The sequence below is a fragment of the Salvelinus sp. IW2-2015 genome, linkage group LG8 (assembly GCF_002910315.2).
Source record: "Salvelinus sp. IW2-2015 linkage group LG8, ASM291031v2, whole genome shotgun sequence".
NCBI classification, from domain to species: domain Eukaryota; kingdom Metazoa; phylum Chordata; class Actinopteri; order Salmoniformes; family Salmonidae; genus Salvelinus; species Salvelinus sp. IW2-2015.
This window is the reverse complement of record NC_036848.1, coordinates 48,034,533-48,054,998: the sequence shown is the minus strand read 5'-3', so window position 1 is coordinate 48,054,998 and position 20,466 is coordinate 48,034,533. Positions and strand designations below refer to the sequence as shown.

General features: G+C 40.6%; 1 pseudogene; it reads left to right on the top strand.

Annotated features, from left to right (window-relative positions):
- The first annotated feature begins 688 nt into the window (after window positions 1-688).
- LOC111968064 (lutropin-choriogonadotropic hormone receptor-like) overlaps window positions 689-20,466 on the top strand; it is a 50,404-nt pseudogene continuing 30,626 nt past the window's right edge.

Here is a 20,466-nt window from a genome sequence, read left to right as displayed (position 1 = left end):
CTCTGCATATTTCAATTTTCATTCAATATTTTTGAAATGACATTTMAATATAAAATGTATATTTAAATATTATAAGAAAGTAGTAACTATCCCTACATTGGGATGTGCATAMGSTCTTAAGGAACTCATACTATTGTGTAAGCCCTATTAAAGCTACAAAAGTGTCAGTGCTCAACCATAACATGCATTGACAATGCAACAGAACAGATTAACCGGAATTACATTTACTCTCAAGTGGCCCAAAAAAATACTATCTAAAAGCCACGCCCCTACTAGTTCTACTAAGCCACGCCTCCAGTCTTCTGCTCTGACCCAGTGTATCATAGCTCAATAACCCAGCATCAACAACCCAATTTAAGGAAAACAATCTGTTGTTTGTGAACTAGCTGGGTCAAAATAACCCAAATAACCAAACATTTACCCAAATTGAGTTGTTTTWAKCCKYSKWTTTTTTTTCTTGTATAATTTGGCTTTTTAATGTGGAGAGAGTAGAGCGGTTATGTTGTGATCCTGTCAGGGCTGGGCTCTAACTGTAAACTTGTTYAATGCTGACTTACTGYGTGACGCACCCCAGGAAAATACAGGACTTTGCATTAGCGCAGGGCAGGTGGAAATTATAATGGTCCTCTCTTCTCCTCCGCTTCAATTTGCTTTGTTAGGTTGGCTACCTAGGTTCGTCTARCTGAGGTCGGTTTTATTTGAGTTCTCTTTAGAAAGTGACAATTGGGGAGAAAGGGGAAGCGGTTAATCAATGCCCAGGTAGCCTACAGGATGGCACCAGCAAGGCGGACGGTGTGGGTTCTTCTCGRGCTGTCTGGTGTTCTGAATTTGCGCTCCTGCTGGACTTTCACTTGTCCGTCGATTTGCAAATGTTCATTGAAGAGCGATACATGTTACAAAGACACGGGAGAGAAACTCAGTTGCACGAGGGAAACGCAACTGYGGTCCCAAGCCGCTCCATCGTTTATTCGAAACTTGTAAGTACCCTAAAATGTCATTCCGTTTTGGTGGAGGGATTGTGCATATATTACATTATAGCGTCAATATCTACCCATTGTTTTTAATTTGCCCGACACTTTTGTCGATCTGATTATTTATTATTTGATTATTTATTTAACCTTTGAATTCAACCAGTCAATTAGGAAACACATTCCAATTTACAGTAGATACAATGATGGCCTTTTATCAGGACAGTACTGTCTGTAGTACAGTACCTAGCTACTGATTGTGCTTTGCCCTCTTCATTTCAGTTTCAGGCCACCATAGTAGCCTAATACTCAGCCTGGTCTCATAGACTAGACATAACATAGTAAATGCAAATCCAATCAAATTGGCATGATATGTTAACTTTGGTATGGTTACATAGTACAGATGTTAACTTAAGGCAAAAATGTATGTCTAACGCGAATGTCTAGCAACCCATAGGTTGCGAGTTCAAATCTCATTACGGACAACTTTTGTATTTTAGCTAATTAGCTACTTTTGAACTACTTACTACTTTTTAGCTGCTTTGCAACTACTTAGCATGTTAGCTAAACTTTCCCCGAACCCTAACCTTAACCCTTTTAGCTAACCCTTCCCCTAACCCTAACTATAACCTTAAACCTTTAACGTAACTCCTAAACTTAACCCTAACCCTTAGTCTAGCTAATGTTAGCCAGCTAGCTAATGTTAGCCACCTAGCCACCTAGAATTCATAACATATCACATGTTTTACAGATTTGTAACATATTGTCCACTTTGCAAATTAATTTTCCGCTTTATAATGTAAAACATATCATACAAAATGGGTGATGGACATAAACAAATGAATACATACCATACCATATGAAACATAAAATATCATACTAAATGGACTGTCACAGATTTACATACAGAATAATAAGAAATGCTCTGTGGTCTGGTTGCCAGCAGCCAGCAATACCTTAGACTACATGTTTTTAAAACAAGTTTTTTCCTTGTGTATAATCTTTAGAAGACTAACTCATCTGCCGTTGAATGAAGTTCCAAGCAATGCCTTCAGAGGACTGATCAACGTTTCCAGAATGTAAGTTTCAATCAATCAATTAAATGTATTTATTAAGCCCTTTTCACCTGTGACATACAGCACTGTCAGTATTCCTTTAGCCCTATTACACATTTTCAGTTTAACTCTGGGTTTGCCTTTTCAATGTTATAGATCTGCAAAGCTTCATGAGGCTGTTTAAAACTTGACTAGTGCTCAGTTATAAACGTATTTATTTTGTGGAAGACATACTGCTGGTAGCTTTTATGAAAGGTGTGATAATCTATCGTTATATTTTATGAAACATTTATCTACATGCATGTTAAAGTGGCAGTACAGTCAACATTTAAAAAATATTTCCACACTATGAGGTCAAAGTAACACTCAGATAATGGCCTTTTAGTGTAAGAGGTGTTTTTTTGTGTGTGAGGGGGCGCCCTGGAATTTCAGCCTGTTCAGGTGGGATGGTACTTTTGGCCCAAAGCATGACATCGCAATCAGACCTAATTAGTCTGACCAATGACTTTTGGAAGCGGGTAGGCTCTAGAGTCTAGAGACGATTTTTATCCACCAACCAGGGCTGTGTATTTAAATATTTACATTTTATCAACATGCCCACACTGTCAGACTGAGCATTTCAATGGCAAAAGGAGGCTCAGGGAAATATAAAAAATATGTTTGGAGTTATTTTCATTAAATAAACACACACTGTGATTCAATAGACATACAGTGAAAGACTGTATGGGGGCTTTAAGAAGAGGAAAGGAGATGTCCACTTTGGATGGGTATCTTTGGATGATGTTCTGTTAATTACTGATGTCCCCTTTAAGAATGGAGCACCCTTGATCATGCGCAGTGTTGTTCTATGTTATTCTGGTACTAACTAATTTTAGTAAATGTGAAGCTCCAGTTCATTTCCTTGTATTCGGAGTCTTTCTTATTATTTAAATAAGTAATAAGAACTAAGACAGTACAGAGTTGCCTACATACACACATCCTTTTAGAGGAAGTAGTTTGACCTACATTTATTTATGATGTATTACCTTTCACCCACTATTTAGGATATCAAAAGCATGTCAATTCATATGAACAAATTGTTGGTTACTATTTGTGAAATAATGATAAGCGTGGTTGATGAACCAACTCACTGGCCTTATGGTTAGAGTGTCCGCTGTGTTGTGTCTGTGACTACCATTAAATGTGAAGACTTATTTTATCAAATCAATTCTCTATGTACAATTATTATTACGTGATTAAACTAATCATGTAAACTCTAATTAACTAGGAAGTCGGGGCACCACAGGAAAAAGTTTATATAGTCTCTATTTCCCGAATCAACACTTCAGATATTTTCATATGTTACCAAAACAGTCGCTTATTAATGAATTGTACCTCATCAGTTCTCATTACTGAACGTCGCAAACCCTTGGATATCTGCACGAACCCTAGCATAAATTATGAATCAGTGATATACAAATTGGCTTAATTATTTATTTACTAACTAACTAATCNTCGCAAACCCTTGGATATCTGCACGAACCCTAGCATAAATTATGAATCAGTGATATACAAATTGGCTTAATTATTTATTTACTAACTAACTAATCAAATCACAGAAATACATGAAAACACACACAATTAATTCATACATGATACAAAAAAAGTCCCTAGCGGACGAAACCGATATGATGGCTTGGTGGACAAAGGAAATGGGGTGGGGACCGCTCAATAGCAGGAAACTCATAGCTGATAACTACACTAATAGAAAGTGCTAATACTTTACATGAACGACCGCTCATTTGAAAAGAAATTGCAATTTACATATTTACGAGTGTATGTCTTGCTGTCTCTCTCTGTGGTCGCCGGTCCATCTGCTGGAGAGAGTCGACAGAAAAGTCTCTGGTTGCTTTCCCCGGAAGTCACAGTCTGTCGTAGTTGTTATAATGATTACTTCAGAGAACCATTCGGAAATCTTATTAGAATAGGATGCGTTTACCAGACTAAAGTATTTAAACAGCTGCAGTCTGAATAATTATTCTTTCGTTTCTAGATGTCTTCACCATTTCAACGTGGGAATGATCTCCACGTCCTCTGGTCTTGTCCTTTGGTAGAGTTGTAGTTTAAACCGCTTCACACACCAGCGTCCAGCGTCACCCAGCACGTTTTGGTCCCGTGTGGCTCAGTTGGTAGAGCATGGCGCTTGCAACGCCAGGGTTGTGGGTTCATTCCCCACGGGGGGACCAGGATGAATATGTATGAACTTTCCAATTTGTATGTCGCTCTGGATAAGAGCGTCTGCTAAATGACTTAAATGTAAATGTTATAAATTCAACCATTTGCGACCTTAGCTTACACCGTGGTTTGCGTGGTCTATAGCGTTGTAGTTCTTAACCATTTCAACATGTAGCGTTGCTCCATATTTTCTGGTCTAATGTACATTTCATAGGAACTAGGTTTTATACTCTGTGGAAGAAGGGGTGGTTCTATGACGCCTAATGTGATGTCTGGGCTCACGGGGGTGTGGCCACTGACTAGTTACAACTTTATATGAAAATCCATACTTTCATTTAGAAGGTTAACATCACATTACATCTTTTCACAAATAGTTTAATGTTTAATCACATACGTTTCACAATATTTAGATGTAAACCTGACAGAGATACAGTTATGTATGTTTCCTGTCCTTCATGAGATCAACAAATGAAACACACTCGACATGACTGTCCTTTAAGTGTCCATGGATCATTSTCATTCAAAATAGAAACATTGTTTAATTATTCAAACGTTTGATGTCCAAGGGTTTCTCTGTGTTCCACAGTTTACATTCCAATCTCGAACACTACAGAGCATAGGGGCATTTTATGACCGACCATAAAACAGTCGACTTCCCGCTCTCCCCCCCAAGAGAGAGAGCACTCTGTAGAGCGGACCCCCCTGTAACCTGATCCTTCAGATCGTCACGATCCTTCAGATCGTCACAGGAGAGTTATGACAGTCAGAAGGTTGGGAATTTGTACCCCGGCCGAGTCATACCAAAGACTGAAAATGGGACCCGATGCGTCTCTGCTTGACACTCAGCATTTAGTAGATGGAGTGGGGGTAAGGCCCTGGGATAGACTAGCATCCTGTTCTGAGGGATTACTTGTACATCAAGCTGCCTCATGCTACAGAAACAGGTAGTTTCTAGCTCCTATGAGTATTCTTATCTTGTATTATTTATTATTGTTGTTGTATTGTCGAGAAGGAACCTGCAAGTAAGCATTTCATTGGGCGTGTATACCATGTCTATCCCCACATACGACTAATAAAACTTTAAACTATGAGCCAAGGCTCGTGCAAGGCTATACTTAGGCCTACTCATGGCTGATGTTCTCCCACGGTCTATTTCTGAAGACAAAAAAACTGTAGATAGTGTAAGGTAGTGTGCTGTTTAAAATAATCTGATACTGCATAAGTTTACAAAGATAAGTCAATAAGTCGATGGTGTAGTAGGGAGTCGATGGTGTAGTAGGGAGTCGATGGTGTAGTAGGGAGTCGATGGTGTAGTAGGGAGTCGATGGTGTGTAGGAGTCGATGGTGTAGTAGGGAGTCGATGGTGTATAGGGAGTCGATGGTGTAGTAGGGAGTCGATGGTGTAGTAGGGGTCGATGGTGTAGTAGGGAGTCGATGGTGTAGTAGAGAGTCGATGGTGTAGTAGAGAGTCGATGGTGTAGTAGGTAGTCGATGGTGTTAGTAGGAGTCGATGGTTTAGTAGGGAGTCGATGGTGTAGTAGGGAGTCGATGGTGTAGTAGGGAGTCGATGGTGTAGTAGGGAGTCGATGGTGTAGTAGGGAGTCGATGGTGTAGTAGGGAGTCGATGGTGTAGTAGGGAGTCGATGATTGTAGTAGGGAGTCGATGGTTTAGTAGGGAGTCGATGGTGTAGTAGGGAGTCGATGGTGTAGTAGGGAGTCGATGGTGTAGTAGGGAGTCGATGGTGTAGTAGGGAGTCGATGGTGTAGTAGGGAGTCGATGGTTTAGTTGGGTTGATGGTTTTGTAGGGAAATAATTTGACCTTGATTACTGTAAGTTTAGAAAGCTGGATGCTAGACTAATTTACCAATCTACAACATTTTAGCTGACGTGGGATAATTGAGTGACTATTAGTGACTGACATAACAAGAGAAAAACTGTTGGTGCACAACCACATTTCGATATTGCACCTTGTGTATTCTACAATTCTACCTTGTAAAAGTTGAGACCCAGACTGAGTTCCCCAAAAAAACGATGTATTTAAAGTGCTGCCTGCTATCCAAATATAGAATTTGAATAATCATTATATTTCTATGATTCCAACAGTTCACTCATTATTAGGCCTAGATTGTTGGCTCATATCATGCAGCCCTACGTGACAAAGTGGGGAAATTATAACATGAGTGCAGGAAATGCAGAATAATTTTGAAAATGCTGAAACATTTTTGGGGTTGAAGTTGGTTTGAACAGTATAAAACAATTAGAATGTAGAATGCCCCATTGAAATCAGTTATAATTTATGTGTTGCCACCCTAGGGTCATGAACTACTCATAAAGCATATTTAGAACTTTAATTATTCAAAAACATCAAATACCATCAAAAACTTGAAAAATATTGTGATATGATATTTTGGCCATATCGCCCAGCCTAGTTCATGCTTATTTTATTATAATTTATGGTCAGCTTGCTGCAAGTAGTTATTGTAAAATACACAGTAACTTACTTTGGCTGATCTCTGTCACTCTTACTGACCTGATGGTGTGGCAGGAAGGTCAGTTTGCTGTCAACCAAGAGGTTGAGGCCAGGTGAGGCTGAATCCCAAGTATCCTCACCACAAAGAATACTTAGTACTTGTCATACTCATGTTAAGCTACAGTTGAAGTCGGAAGTCTACATACACGTTAGCCAAATACATTTAAACTCAGTTTACACAATTCCTGACATTTAATCCTAGTAAAAATTCCCCGTTTTAGGTCAGTTCGCATCACCACTTTATTTTAAGAATGTGAAATGTAAGAATAATAGTAGAGAGAATGGTTTATTTCAGCTTTTATTTCTTTCATCACATTCCCAGTGGGTCTGAAGTTGACATACACTCAATTAGTATTTGGTAGCATTGCCTTTAAATTGTTTAACTTGGGTCAAACGTTTTGGGTAGCCTTCTACAAGCTTCCCACAAAAAGTTGGGTGAATTTTGGCCCATTCCTCCTGACAGAGATGGTGTAACTGAGTCAGGTTTGTAGGCCTCCTTGCTCGCACATGCTTTTTCAGTTATGCCAACAAATTTTCTATGGGATTGAGGACAGGGCTTTGTGATGGCCACTCCAATACCTTGACTTTGCTGTCCTTAAGCCATTTTGCCACAACTTTGGAAGTTTGCTTGGGGTCATTGTCCATTTGGAAGACCCATTTGCGACCAAGCTTTAACTTCCTGACTGATGTCTTGAGATGTTATTTCAATATATCCACATAATTTTCCTTCTCATCATGCCATTTATTTTGTGAAGTGCACCAGTTCCTCCTGCAGCAAAGCACCCCCACAACATGATGCTGACACCCCCGTGCTTCATGGTTGGGATGGTGTTCTTCGGCTTGCAAGCCTCCTGCCACGCCCTGACCTTAGAGAGCCTTTTTACTCTCTATTTTGGTTAGGTCAGGGTGTGACTAGGGTGGGCATTCTAGTTTTGTTATTTCTATGTTGGCCTGTTATGGTTCCCAGTCAGAGGCAGCTGTCTATCGTTGTCTCTGATTGGGGATCATATTTAGGCATCCTTTTCCCACATGTTTGTTGTGGGATCTTGTTTTTGTAATGTTGCTTTTTAGCCCTACAAAGCTGAACGTTTCGTTTGTTACTCTTTCTTGTTTTTTGCTGGTTATCATAAATAAAATATGATTAACCTACCCCACGCTGCATCTTGGTCCGACCATCATTCTTACAACGATGAGCGTTACACCTCTCCCTTTTTCTTCCAAACATAACAATGGTCGTTATGGCCAAACAGTTCTATTTTTGTTTCATCAGACCAGAGGACATTTCTCCAAAAAGTACAATCTTTGTTCCCATGTGCAGTTGTAAACCGTAGTCTGGCTTTTTTATGGCGGTTTTGGAGCAGTGGCTTCTTTCTTCCTTGCTGAGCGGCCTTTCAGGTTATGTCGATATAGGACTTGTTTTACTGTGGATATAGATACTTTTGTACCTGTTTCCTCCAGCATCTTCACAAGGTCCTTTGCTGTTGTTCTGGGATTGATTTGCACTTTTAGTAGGTTCATCTCTAGGAGACAGAACGCGTCTCCTTCCTGAGCGGTATGACGGCTGCGTGGTCCCATGGTGTTTATACTTGCGTACTATTGTTTGTACAAGATGAAGTGGTATCTTCAGGCGTTTGGAATTGCTGCTAAGGATGAACCAGAATTGTGGAGGTCTAAAAAAAAAATTCTGAGGTCTTGGCTGATTTCTTTTGATTTTCCCATGATGTCAAGCAAAGAGGCACTGAGTTTGAAGGTAGGCCTTGAAATACATCCACAGGTACACCTCCAATTGACTCAAATGATGTCAATTAGCTATCAGAAGCTTCTAAAGCCATGACATCATTTTCTGGAATTTTCCAAGCTGTTTAAAGGCACAGTCAACTTAGTGTATGTAAACTTCTGACCAACTGGAATTGTGATACTGTAATGTGTGCGTAGTTTGGTCCGGTATTCTGTAATGTGTGCATACTGGCGGCAGAGAAGTCAGGCGCAGGAGAGCAAAGACTGCTACAACGGTGCAGTTTAATAATAAAATCACAGTGAACAACACAAATAAATAAATACAATGGGACAAAACCCTACGCACGCCAGACATAACGTGCACAAACTCTTACAATCAACAATACCGGACAAGGACATGAGGGGAACAGAGGGTTAAATACACAACATGTAATGGATTGAAACCAGGTGTGATGTAAGACAAGACAAAACAAATGGAAAATGAAAGGTGGAACGGCGATGGCTAGAAGACCGGCGACGTCGACCGCCGAACGTCGCCCGAACAAGGAGAGGGACCGACTTCGGAGGAAGTCGTGACAGATACAGTGAATGACAAGTGAAATAATCTGTCTGTAAACAATTGTTGGAAAAAATACTTGTCATGCACAAAGTAGATGTCCTAACCGACTTGCCAAAACTATAGTCTGTTAACAAGAAATTTGTGGAATGGTTGAAAAATGAGTTTTAATGACTCCAATCTAAGTGTATGTAAATGTAGGACTTCAACTTTATATCATCATATATATGATGAATGTACAGTCATTGCCAACAGTTTTGAGAATGACACAAAGATTAATTTTCACAAAGTCTGCTGCCTCAGTTTGTATGATGGTAATTTGCATATACTCCAGAATGTTATGAAGAGTGATCAGATGAATTGCAATTAATTGCAAAGTCCCTCTTTGCTATGCAAATGAACTGAATCCCCAAAAAACATTTACACTGCATTTCAGCCCTGCCACAATAGGACCAGCTGACAACATGTCAGTGATTCTCTCGTTAATACAGGTGTGAGTGTTGACGAGGACAAGGCTGGAGATCACTCTGTCATGCTGATTGAGTTTGAATAACAGACTGGAAGCTTCAAAAGGAGGGTGGTGCTTGGAATCATTGTTCTTCCTCTGTCAACCATGGTTACCTGCAAGGAAACACGTGCCGTCATCATTGCTTTGCACAAAAAGGGCTTCACAGGCAAGGATATTGCTGCCAGTAAGATTTCACCTAAATCTACCATTTATCGGATCATCAAGAACTTCAAGGAGAGCGGCTCAATTGTTGTTACGAAGGCTTCAGGGTGTCCAAGAAAGTCCAGCAAGCGCCAGGACGTCTCCTAAAGTTGATTCAGCTGCGGGATCGGGGCACCACCAGTACAGAGCTTGCTCAGGGATGTCAGCAGGCAGGTGTGAGTGCATCTGCATGCACAGTGAGGCAAAGACTTTTGGAGGATGGCCTGGTGTCAAGAAGGGCAGCAAAGAAGCCACTTCTCTCCAGGAAAAACATGAGGGACAGACTGATATTCTGCAAATGGTACAGGGATTGGGCTTCTGAGGACTGGGGTAAAGTCATTTTCTCTGATGAATCCCCTTTCTGATTGTCTGGAGAATCCGGAAAAAAGCTTGTCCGAAGAAGACAAGGTGAGCGCTACCATCAGTCCTGTGTCATGCCAACAGTAAAGCATCCTGAGACCATTCATGTGTGGGGTTGCTTCTCAGCCAAGGGAGTGGGCTCACTCACAATTTTGCCTAAGAACACAGCCATGAATTAAGAATGGTACCAACACATCCTCCGAGAGCAACTTCTCCCAACCATCCAGGAACAGTTTGGTGACGAGCAATGCCTTTTCCAGCATGATGGAGCACCTTGCCATAAGGCAAAAGTGATAACTAAGTGGCTCGGGGAACAAAACATCGATATTTTGGGTCCATGGCCAGGAAACTCCCCAGACCTTAATCCCATTGAGAACTTGTGGTCAATCCTCAAGAGGCGGGTGGACAAACAAAAACCCACAAATTCTGACAAACTCCAAGCATGGATTATGCAAGAATGGGCTGCCATCAGTCAGGATGTGGCCCAGAAGTTAATTGACAGCATGCCAGGGCGGATTGCAGAGGTCTTGAAAAAGAAGGGTCAACACTGCAAATATTGACTCTTTGCATCAACTTCATGTAATTGTCAATAAAAGCCTTTGACACTTATGAAATATTTGTAATTATACTTCAGTATTCCATAGTAACATCTGACAAAAATACCTAAAGACACTGAAGCAGCAAACTTTGTGGAAATTTATATTTGTGTCATTCTCAAAACTTTTTCCCACGACTGTACATCCAGATCCCATCTAACAAATGCATTGCAGGTATAGCTGGGTGAATCCCTCATCTGGGCTGACAGCTTTACCCCAGCTTGGCTTTTGAGTCAAGGACTCCACACCACTTACAAGCCAATTGGCAAGACCCATATTATGGTATTCCATCAGGGGGGGGTGGCTTACTGTAGCCTGGTTCCAGATCTGTTTGTGCTGACTTGCTAACTCCTATGGCCAGGGGAACAAGCTTCCCCTGATCTGATCAGGATGCAGCTGTCTACTTACTGATAACTCAATTAGTGTCCGATTTTAAATTTTGGTTGAGGTTTATTGCAGCCCCCTAAGCTATCATTATCTCTTTATATGAGTTTAAGGACCAGCAATTGAAATGGGTTTAGAATATTTATTGCAGAAATGGAATGGATGTAAGAATAAGGATTCAGGAGGGGAATGAGAATAGACCGGATGAAGCCAAGGACTGCAGATGAAGGATCCTTAGGGGTTTACTCTGTAGGTTTTGGCTTGGAGTTTCAGGTAGACATCACCGTCAGGCCGTGGTAGTTGGGCTGCTGTAAGGATGGCAATCCCCTAAGGAGATCCTTGAAGGAATGTAAGTAATACGAGATAGAAGGTGACAATGATTTTGAGGCTGGTAACTCACAGTGTCTTAAAATGCAGCACAGAGAGCATGCAACACAAAACAAAGAGGATGAATGACTGTTTGGTCAGGTTTAAACAGGGTGGTATTGGTGATTTAAGGAGAGTGAGAACAGTTGGAGACTGGTTATCAGTTAGTAGCAGCTGGAGCTTGTTTGAGGAGCTACGTTCAAGGCAACTAGTTAAGTGTTGCCAACAGTAGTGGAGGCTGATTGTCAATGGTTAGCAGCTGGTGATTGTTAAATTGGCAACTAGCTAAGTGTTACATTCAAGTGTGGTCCTCTCTCCTGAATTTTTGTTAATTCTTAACACCATTAATCAGTTAAACATTGAGTAACATTTAACCAAATATTGTGTGTGTTATAGCTTGCTAACAGTATCATAATACACTGATCGTTGAGGAACAGGGCAGGACTACCTGTATTGATTTATTAAACACTCTCCAAGAGAGGTTCACCCCATGCTTATGAGGTCACAAAGTTAAGAACAGTCCAGACACCACATGTATCCACCACATCTGCAAGGTTACCATTTACTATGTAGCCCAGTTACCACTTGGAATTGCGGTCCAGAAGTGGGCCAGGTCTGGCTCTCATCATGTTCTGATAATTTTTTTAATCCAAGCAGTAGTGCATCGATGGAGGCTTTGTTTTTTGTTTCCATTATGATGTGATGTCTCTGTCACTTCAATTTCCTATGCCCAAGTGGCAGTGACACTGTTAAAACTTCTTAGGGCTGAAATCCCGTTAACGGGATCGATATGACAACAGCCAGTGAAAGTGCAGGGCGCCAAATTCAAACAGCAGAAATCTCATAATTAAAATTCCTCAAGCATACAAGTATTTCACACCATTTTAAAGATACACTTCTTGTTAATCCCACCACAGTGTCCGATTTCAAAAAGGCTTTACAGCGAAAGCACCACAAATTATTATGTTAGGTCACCGCAAAATCACAGAAAAACACAGCCATTTTTCCAGCCAAAGACAGGAGTCACAAAAAGCAGAAATAGAGATAAAATGAATCACTAACCTTTGATGATCTTCATCAGATGACACTCATAGGACTTCATGTTACACAATACATATATGTTTTGTTCGATAAAGTTCATATTTATATCCAAAAACCTCAGTTTACATTGGCGCCATGTTCAGAAATGCCTCCAAAATATCTTGAGAAATTGCAGAGCCACATCAAATAACAGAAATACTCATCATAAACTTTGATGAAAGATACATGTTTTACATAGAATTAAAGATAAACTTGTTCTTAATGCAACCGCTGTGTCAGATTTCAAAAAAGCTTTACGGCAAAAGCACAATATTCAATAATCTGAGAACAGCGTTCAGCCACAAAAGGAAGCCATACAGTTACCCGCCAAATTGTGGAGTCAACAAAAGTCATAAATAGCATTATAAATCTTCACTTACCTTTGCTGATCTTCGTCGGAATGCACTCCCAGGACTCCCACTTCCACAAGAAATGTTGGTTTTGTTCGGTAATGTCCATCATTTAGGTCCAAATAGCTACTTTTGTTAGCGCGTTTGGTAAACAAATCCAAAGTTACGAAGCGCGTTCACTAAAAGCAGACGAAATGTCAAAAAGTTCCGTAACAGTCAGTAGAAACATGTCAAACGATGTATTGAATCAATCTTTAGGATGATTTTAACATAAATCTTCAATAATGTTCCAACCGGAGAATTCCATCGTCTTCAGAAGTGCGATGGAACAGAGCTCCCTCTCATGTGAACGCGCATGGTCAAAGCATGGTCAGCTCATGGCAGACCTTACTCATTCCCCTCTCCTTCGGCCCCACTTCACAGTAGAAGCATCAGACAAGGTTCTAAAGACTGTTGACATCTAGTGGAAGCCGTAGGAAGTGCAAACTGACCCATATCCCACGATAGGCGATGAGTTGAAAACCTACAAACCTCAGATTTCCCACTTCCTGGTTGGATTTTTTTCTCCGATTTTTGCCTGCCATATGACTTCTGTTATACGCACAGACATCATTCAAACAGTTTTAGAAACTTCAAAGTGTTTTCCATCCAATACTAATAATAATATGCCTATGTTAGCAACTGGGACTGAGGAGCAGGCAGTTTACTCTGGGCACCTCTGGGCACCTTTTCATCCAAGCTACTCAATACTGCCCCTGCAGCCATAAGAAATAGCCTACATGACCCCTGTGTAACTCATGTCTTCAAGTTCGTGGTGACACAGTAAATGTTTCTGTCCTGACTGACCCCATTCATGTTTCAGTGTTATGCACATAGTGGGTGTAACGATAAAGATAATTTTACACTTGAGTGGGACAATGTTATCTGATGCAGTGTTAAATCAACTCCTGAATCAAGACTTTGCAACTCTAGAAATGTTACACTGAAAAATCAACACTAGGGCATAGATTCAATCAGATCGAGTGTTAACCAGTGTTAACCAGCTTTGGGCAACATCCACATAGCAGATGTTTTGATGGTGTTGGAGGTGTTACCGTGATTAAAACTGACATATCGGTAAGCTGCTGCTCTTGTGTCACAAACCACTCACTTCCTTATTATCCCTACTGCGTTAAAGTTCAAAACGATGCTAGAAAGTGTGGGCTGCATCTATGTGAGAAATAATGACTCTCAAATGTCAAACCATTGATGTTAGGCCATTCCATGTTTTCATGTTAATTTGGATGTGGGATTTATAGCCTATCAGTCTAATTTGAGTGTTTGAACGGCTGCATGAATTTCTAACACGGCTGCATGGGATTTGTCGGATCATAGTAGGTTGCAACGAGCCGCTTGTGGATATGACAGCTCGAACGCAGTTCCACCTCCGACATCACCAGAACAACCAATATGCCGATGTCAATCTGATTTAATCCAGTCCTAGGTCACACTGGCTAATTTGCTGTGGTGGAGTTCAGATGGTATTGTCTTGTCATGGATGACTCACATTGGTTGGAAATCATGGCTCAGCCTCTCCTCCATGTGGGAGGATGCTCTGAAATGAAATGGATTTTTAATCGTTTCACAAAAGTAACAGTAATTAAGATGTTATGGAACAACTTAAGAAGAGAGGTACAAACACACACACACACTCACACAGGGCTGAGGGAAAATATAAGCAGAGTGGGTCGCTAGGTTTAATTATCTGGTTTAAGATGGAATCTTAAAGGCTATCTAAAGAAAAGTGTTGGTTAATTACATATCAGTGGGTGGTACGGTGGACTGGAAGGGTAAAACGTACGGAGGTCTATAAAAAAAGTATAATTAACAATAGAAGAAAGGGGTTGAGAGGGTGTGGAAGGTTGATTTGGGATGGGGGATGGGTTGGAGGGTAGCAAGGGCATCATCAGTCAAGGGCATGTCACTAGAGCCTCTCTGATCCTATTCCCTTTGGCCTTATCAGAATACTTCTTATTTGACTTTGCGATCCATTTGCAGTTTACTCTCTGCATATTCTGTCTCTATTTTATGATTAAGGAGAATATTCCTTTATAATGTGAATTTACATTATGCTGTCTTTTTTTCTGCTACAGTGAGATATCTCAGAGTGACTGCACCAGGTACATAAGAAACCATGCACTCCTCTCTCTCCACAGCCTGACTGAGATGTAAGTGTCACACACACACACACACCATATTACAGAATTTTCCTCTCCCAGTTCTGAAGGTTTTAATTGGTGAGATAACGTTTTGTTCCATTGGAGGCTATGGATTTGACTGTGTTTACATTTTCATAGTATGTGTCTCCTACCCTAATAAGTTACTGTAATAGACTGTGGTTTATTTGAGGATTTTGTTGTGGGTCTTTGAACTTTTTTCTAAATCCATTTGTCTGGATTGAACACAACAATTCATGCAGAATATTACTTATTTACTTAATCCTCTTCATTCCCGGACAGAATATTACTGTAACAAAAAAATGTACAAGTATGATTCACAAGTGCACTTATCATGAGTAAAAATATGTTACTTGATTGGGATATTGGAAATCAATGTTAAAATGTTCTAAATAAATAATAATTCATAATATGTTTATTGTGATGCTTTCTTTTATTCCTTAGACAGATACAGAACATCAGAAATCTGATCAGTATAGAGAAGGGGGCCTTCACTGATCTGCCCAAGCTGAGATACCTGTAAGCTATTATGGCAATATTATTGTTAGTTACCATACTACTGTAATTCCAGCTACAACAACTCAGTTTGTCAATATTCCATTTTGGCATTTTATTTACTTGATGAAATGCTGTCACAGCTTTGTAACACACCCTTTTTTTTTAAACCTCTTTCCCCTTCTACTCTTTTCTCTCTTCCAGGAGTATCTGTAACACAGGAATAATACACTTTCCAGACTTCTCCACCATCTCCTCCCTGGTCATACTGGAGTACTTCTTCCTGTACGTATCCAGAACTTGACCAACCTAAAACTCGATTACATAATATTATAAACTGTGTGGTTCAAATAAAATAAAATTTTATTTGTCACATGCGCATGCGCCGAATACAACACCTTACGGTGAAATACTTACTTACAAGCCCTTAACCAACAACGCAGTTTTAAGAAAATACCTTTAAAAAAGTAAGAGATAAGAAAAACAAATAATTAAAGAGCAGTAGTAAATTACAATAGCAGGTGCAATAAACAGGGGGTACCGGTACAGAGTCAATGTGTCAATATGCGGGGGCGCCGGTGTCGAGGTAATTATGTACATGCAGGTAGGGTTATTAAAGTGGCTATTCATAGATGATAACAGAGAGTAGCAGCAGTGTATCGGGGGTGCAAATAGTCTGGGTAGCCATTTGATTAGCTGTTCAGGAGGCTTATGGCTTGGGGGTAGAAGCTGTTTAAAAGCCTCTTGGACCTAGACTTGACGCTCCGGTACCGCTTGCCGTGCGGTATCAGAAATAACACTATGACTAGGGTGGCTGGAGTCTTTGACAATTTATAGGGCCTTCCTTTGACACCGCCTGGTATAGAGGTCCTGGATAGCAGGAAGCTTGGCCCCGGTGATGTACTGTACTGGGCCGTATGCACTACCCTCTGTAGAGCCTTGCGGTCGGAGGCTGAGCAGTTGCCATACCAGGCAGTGATGCAACCCGTCAGGATGCTCTCGATGGTGCAGCTGTAAAACCTTTTGAGGATCTGAGGACCCATGCCAAATCTTTTCAGTCTCCTGAAGGGGAATAGGTTTTGTCGTGCCCTCTTCACAACTGTCTTGCTGTGCTTAGACCATGTTAGTTTGTTCATGATGTGGACGCCAAGGAACTTGAAGCTCTCAACCTGCTCCACTACAGTCCCGTCGATGAGAATGGGGGCGTGCTCGGTCCTCCTTTTCCTGTAGTCCACAATCATATCCTTTGTCTTGATCACTTTGAGGGAGAGGTTGTTGTCCTTGCACCACACGGCCAGGTCTCTGACCTCCTCCCTATAGGCTGTCTCATCGTTGTCAGTGATCAGGCCTACAGGACCAATGTTGTGTCATCAGCAAATTTAATGATGGTGTTTGAGTTGTGCCTGACCGTGCAGTCATGAGTGAACAGGGAGTACAGGAGGGGACTGAGCACGCACCCCTGAGGAGCCCCCGTGTTGAGGACCAGCGTGGCGGATGTGTTGTTACCTACCCTCACCACCTGGGGGCGGTCCGTCAGGAAGTCTAGGATCCAGTTGCAGAGGGAGGTGTTTAGTCCCAGGGTCCTTAGCTTAGTGATGAGCTTTGAGGGCACTATGGTGTTGAACGCTGAGCTGTAGTCAATGAATAGCATTCTCACACAGGTGTTCCTTTTGTCCAGGTGGGAAAAGGCACGTCTGTGCTTGAAAAACAGTCCTGTAGTTTAGCATCTGCTTCATCTGACCACTTTTTTATAGACCGAGTCACTGGTGCTTCCTGCTATAATTTTAGCTTGTAATCAGGAGGATAGCGTTATGGTCAGATTTGCCAAATGGAGGGCAAGGGAGAGCTTTGTACGCATCTCGGTGTGTGGAGTAAAAGTGGTCTCGAATTTTTTTCCCCTCAGGTTGCACATTTAACATGCTGATGGATATTCGGTAAAACTGATTTAAGTTTCCCTGCATTGAAGTCACCGGCCACTAATAGCGCCGCCTCTGGATGAGCGTTTTCCTGTTTGCTTATGGCGGAATACAGCTCATTGAGTGAGAAAAACTTTGAGACTTCCTTAGATATCGTGCACCAGCTGTTGTCTACATAAATGCATAGGCCCCCGCCCCGTGTCTTACCAGAGGCTGCTGTTCTGTCTTGCCGATAGTGTATAACCCGCCAGCTGTTTGTTCTTAATGTTCGAGCCCTGAATGCTGATTGGCTGACAGCCGTGGTATATCAGGCCGTATACCACCTGTCTGACAAAACATTTATTCTTACTGCTGTAATTACGCTGGTAACCAGTTTATAATATCAATAAGGCACCTCTGGGGTTTGTGATATACAGTATGTCCAATATACCATTGCTATGGGCTGTGTCCAGGCACTCCGTGGTGCGTCCTGCTTAAGAAAAGTCCTTAGCCATGATATATTGGCCATATACCACACCTCCTCGGGCCTTATTGCTTAAATATACAATGATAATATAGCTATACCCATTTTAAGATAATATACACACCCAACCCCAGTTGTATGTGACTACTATCCTAATTATTTTCACTGAAAAGGAACTGACCCTGGTCTTTGTGATGACATCCTGTGGCCAGGGAATGATATTGGTATCTCTTCTCTTCTATTCTCTTCTCTTCTTTCCACTCTTCTCTCTTCACTCGTCTCCTCTCCTCTTCTGCTCTCCTCTCCTTTTCTCTTCTCTTTATGACATGTCTCCTTATAATGCTGTTCACCACTGTAGAACCTCAAGAGTGGGAGGAGGAGTGTCCATTTTTGTTCATGAACATTTTCAATTATTTGTATTGTTGACCTCGCACTTGCATCTGATGACATTGATGTTGAATCTCTTTTCATAGAAATTCCCTCCTGTTCATTTTTTGGTTGATAAAAAGTGTTATTGGATGCATCTATCGGCCACACGATTCTGACAGTGGTAGTGTCACGATCGTTGTTGGAATAAATGGACCAATGCGTAGAGTTCCACATGTTTTAATAAATGAAACTCACCAAAAACGATACAGAACAAACGAAATGTGAAGTAAATGCAGTGTTCACAGGCACTTATACAAAAAAAACAAGATCCCACAAACAACAGGTGGGAAAAGGCTGCCTAAATATGATCCCCAATCAGAGACAACGATAGACAGCTGCCTCTGATTGGGAACCATACCAGGCCAACATAGAAATGCAAAAACTAGAGTACCCACCCTAGTCACACCCTGACCTAACCAAAATAGAGAATAAAAAGGATCTCTAAGGTCAGGGCGTGACAGGTAGTTTCATTAATATCTTTGCATCAACCTTGGATTTGATTATTCATGGAGATAAAACATTTGTTTTCTATTGGGTGATTACAACATAAATGTATTTAAAAGTGAGAACCACTCACTAACATCTGAAATTTTAAATACTTTATACTCCAGCTATCTGACCAGATCATCTGCCACCATTATTGATAATATTTGAACAAATTCTTTAAATAATGTGGCTAATGCAGGTATGCTTTAAACTGACATTTCTGACCACTTTTAAAATGTCCACTTCTCATTGGTAGCTGGAAATTAACCTTTATAGAGTCACAAACCCGGATCCGGGATCCCCCCCATCAAAAAAGCTGACTAGCATAGCCTAGCCTAAAGCCACAGGGATATCATATAATCAAATGTTCATGAAATCACAAGTCCAAGACACCAAATGAAAGATACAMATCTTATGAATCCAGCCATCATTTCCGATTTTTTAAATGTTTTACAGGGAAGACAAAATATGTATTTCTATTAGCTAACCACCATAGCAAAAGACAGCTTTTTTTTGTCCACCATTTTTTTCCTGCATCAGTAGCTATCACTAATTCGACTAAATAAAGATATATATAGCCACTAAACAAGAAACAACTTCATAAGATGACAGTCTGATAACATATTTATGGTATAGGATATTCTTTTTTAGAAAAATTTGCATTTTTCAGGTATAAATCACAGTTGTACATTGCAGCTGCAATCTGAAATAGCGTTGGAAGCAGCCGGAATAATTACAGAGACCGACGTCAATTACCAAAATACTCATCCTAAAAATTTCAGAAAATACACAGCCTACAGCAATCGAAAGACACAGATCTTGTGAATCCAGACAATATTCAGATTTTCTAAGTGTTTTACAGGGAAGACACAATATGTAAATCTATTAGCTAACCACGATAGCAAAAGACACAACTTTTTTCTCCACATTTTTTTCCTGCATCAGTAGCTATCACTAATTCGACTAAATGAAGTATATATAGCCACTAACCAAGAAACAACTTCATAAGATGACAGTCTGATAACATATTTATGGTATAGGATATTTTTTTTTTAGAAAAATGTGCATTTTTCAGGTTAAATCACAGTTGTACATTGCAGCTGCAATCTGAAATAGCGTTGGAAGCAGCCGGAATAATTACAGAGACCGACGTCAATTACCAAATATCATCCTAAAACATTTCAGAAAAATACACAGCCTACAGCAATCGAAAGACACAGATCTTGTGAATCCAGACAATATTTCAGATTTTCTAAGTGTTTTACAGGCGAAAACACAATATAAATCGTTATATTAGCATACCACATGAGCTAACATCACCCCAGCATTGAATCAATGCAAAAGGGATAATAACGTTATCGCCACCAAAATATATTAATTTTTTCACTAACCTTCTCAGAATTCTTCAGATGACAGTCCTGTAACATCATATTACACAATGCATATAGAGTTTGTTCGAAAATGTGCATATTTAGCATCACAAATCGTGGTTATACAATGASAAAAGTAGCTAAACTGGGCAGAAAATGTCGGGCGCCATCTTAGAGAGTGACTT